Source organism: Bison bison, unplaced genomic scaffold, assembly GCF_000754665.1.
Source record: "Bison bison bison isolate TAMUID 2011002044 unplaced genomic scaffold, Bison_UMD1.0 scf7180017864473, whole genome shotgun sequence".
NCBI lineage: Eukaryota > Metazoa > Chordata > Mammalia > Artiodactyla > Bovidae > Bison > Bison bison.
The window spans coordinates 17,299,712-17,302,972 of record NW_011495034.1 but is presented as its reverse complement, the minus strand read 5'-3'; the positions used below and the strand labels follow the sequence as shown (position 1 = coordinate 17,302,972).

The 3,261-nt window shown below is 58.0% G+C and overlaps 1 protein-coding gene across 1 annotated transcript in view; it reads left to right on the top strand.

Moving 5' to 3' along the window:
- MMP15 (matrix metallopeptidase 15 (membrane-inserted)) overlaps positions 1–3,261 on the top strand; it is a 21,204-nt gene that overhangs the window by 892 nt on the left and 17,051 nt on the right. The gene's annotated exons all lie outside the window — the stretch shown is intronic.

Genomic DNA, 3,261 nt, shown 5'->3' with positions numbered 1-3,261 from the left:
AGACCGGATCTCACCCGGCGCTGCCTTCACCGGCGCCCCTACGGCCAAGGCCCGGGTCTAAGAGGGTGGACTCTGAACATCTTTTCACCAGGAACCCGCCTGACGTCCCTACGGGGACTCATCTCTGGATCGGTCCAATGTATAATGTATGATTAGGCGGGGCCTCCTGGCGTAGAGCTGAGTCTAGCCAGCGCCCCCGGCTCCACGGGGTCGCCGAGCGCTGTCCTCCGGACAAGGGACAGTGAGGGCACTAGCTCCACTGAGTCAGAGCAAAAGCGAACATGTTCTTTCTCCGACACCCAAAACACTGCTTCCTGGCCCAGAGAAGAGGTGAGGTTTGGGTGCATGGTGGAGGAGACACCCTTCTCTGCACGTCCCCGGTAGGCTTGGGCCTCGGTGCCCTTGGGCTGGCCTGGAGCCTCTCGCCGCCCGGGTTACGGGCCTGAGTGCCGTTTCTATTTGCAGCCAGGCCGGTGCTCCCTCCCAGCACCCTCCCCCCCAACCCTCCCTGCGGCTTCCCCACCTCCCCGGCTGCCTGGGAGTTTTTTCCGATAGAAGCCTGCCCTTCCCCGCCCTACTTTAATAAAAGCTCGGAGGAAGGGCAGGGAATTCCTCCCAGCTCAAGTTACACCTCCCAGCCAGTTCCCCACCTGCTCTGCCCTCCCTCTATGGCTTGGCCAGGGAAAGCAGCAAGGAGCCAGGCCCTGGCAGGAGGCAGAGCCGGGAGCCCAGGCCATGCCCAGTCCAGCTCCATCACCCCGCCCCTGATTCACACATTCAGACAAGCAGGGGCTTATTTGAAAACTCCTGCTGGTGGGAAATGGCCCTCAGCCTGCCTCCAGGTACTGGCCAGAGTGCTGTTTGCACCCACCTGCCACTCTCTGGAGTGGAATACCAAAGAATTGCAAGTCACAGACCCACCCCCCAGGAGTTTATAATCTACTTAGAAATGGCATCTCTGAACAGAAGCAGTCATTTTGGACCAAACTGGGATTTGGTAGCTAGGTATTGTGATTTGGCATCTTAGATGGATAGGAGCTTGGGCACTGGGAGCTGTGGTGTGAGGGTCTTTGTTCTCTCCTTTGCTTCTGCTTCTCCATCACCCTCTCCTCTCCCAGCTGAGTGAGTACCTGCTGCCCAGGGTCTGCACTGGGGGCTTCCCTGTGGGCTCTGATGGTAAGGAATCCACCTGCAATGCCAGAGACCCTGGTTCAATCCCTGGGTTGGGAAGATCCCAGGAGAAGAGAATGGCAACCCACTCCAGTGTTCTTGCCTGGAGATTTCCATGGAGGAGCCTGGCAGGCTACAGTCTGTGGGGTTGCAAAGAGTGGGACACAACTGAGTGACTAACACCTTTCACCTTTCAGGGTCTGCACTGAGGGCACAGACCATGCCCCTACGCCGGTGTGGCACCGACTAGGGATTGATTGACCTGCAGCCCCTCTCCTCAGGGGAAACTTGGGTTGGGCTATTGCAGGAAGAAACTCTGGAAAGTACAGGGGACCCTTGAATGCTGGAAGCCAAGGTAGATGGGGGGCTCAAGACTGGTGGGCTAGCCCAGATTCTACAATTGGCTTTCGGGTACAGGCTGTTGCTTCTTAGGGTCCCATCAAGTCTGGCCAGATCTGGGCCCACAGCCAGCTCATTTGCCCCGAGGCTATAGGAAAACTGTGCCGAGTCCAGGCGCTTCAATGACCAGCCTCAGAGATTCATGGGCCTGGCTACATCCCGTGTCCAGAGTCTCCATACCTTGAAGAAGGGCTTTGGTCCTTGACCACAGCTCCAGACCTTGGGTCAGGTCACAGCTAGGACAGTCTCTGAGCAGCTGAGTCAAGGCCAGCTCCTCTCTCCCTCCCTCCTAGGGCAGAGTTTCATCAGGCTAAGGAAGCAGGCAGGTGCTCAGAGCCAGCACACACCTGCAACCTGCCAGTCCCCAGCCTGGAGAAGGCTGTCTGTCTTGGGGAAGCCACCACTGAGCCATTCTGCCCTGTCCCACTCCCTCCCTGGCTGTCCCACTCCCTCCCTCCCAGTCTGCAGCCGTTCTGCATAAACCAGGCCCTCCCTGCCTGACTGAGGTGTGAGCTGCAGCTCCTGGCCTCCTGGCCTGAGAATCCAGGCTCCCCTTTCTGTCCTCCTATCTCTGGCTCCAGCACCTAGTCCACTTAAGTGCCTTTGGTTTTCATCAGAGAAGCTTTGGTCTTTCCCCACCCCCTACTCCTCCCCAGACACACCTCTAGGCCCTCAGCCCTCCTGCCCTGCCCCAGGGAGGTGACTCAGGCTGCCAGAGTTCACAGGTGTGGTGCCCCTGCCACTCAATCATGGGCACACCCACTTTCCCTGAGCAGACTCCTGGGTATCTTCCTTGCCCTTCCCCAGCAGCTGAGGAGGAGAGCAGACAAAGGAGGGTAGGGGTCAGCTCGAATTCTGCCTTTGACCTTCAGGTCTAACTGGTGAGCCACAGCCCCAGGCTTCCGGTGTTCCAGTCTCTGTCCACACTTCTGTGCTGGCCCCTGGGGCTCCGCGGGTGTGCTCATATTAGTGCCCTGTCCTAACGGTGGAGCAGAAGCTGCAGGGGCCCCCATGCCCACCCTCAAGGGGAAGAGGTGTGATCGTGTGAGGGCCTTGTCTTTGAGAACCTATAGAAGCTGAATCTTCTTTTCTTTCTATTCTCTTATCAGTAGCAAGCCACTGTTCTCCATACTTTGTTTCAAAACCCAGGGAGAAAGGGGCTGATGAGTGCTGCCGGGGACTCGGGATCTGTTGGGCCACGCCCTTGATGCCAAGTCCTTCTCCAGGGCCCTATGTTTGGGCTGCCCTGGGGTCCGGTCAGTCGGCTGCCTCCTTGCAGAGAACAGCTCTGCATGCGCTCCGTGTCTGTGCGTCACAGACCTGCCTGTTCTGACCCCTAGACGCAAACTGCTTCATTTGTGTTCAAGGAGAGTGGGGAGGAAATAACCTAGAAACACACCCAGACGCCCGCCCCCCCCAAAGAAGACTTCCCCCAGAATCCCTCCAAATACTTCCCCCAAAATCCCTCCAAATACTGCCTGCATTCTCTGATACCAATTCAGAATAACAAGACTGCCCGGCAAGGATGAACCTCTCCCTGCCAAGCACTGGGTTCTGGCCACCCCTCCGTGCCCTCCAGGTGTTCCCTGCCATGGAACCCTCTGCCCAGCCGACAGTTTGACTTCTGCCTGAGGCCACCTCAGCTGTGGTGGTCTTTGTGGTGGCTGGAGGTTTCCCCCCCCCCTTTAAAGT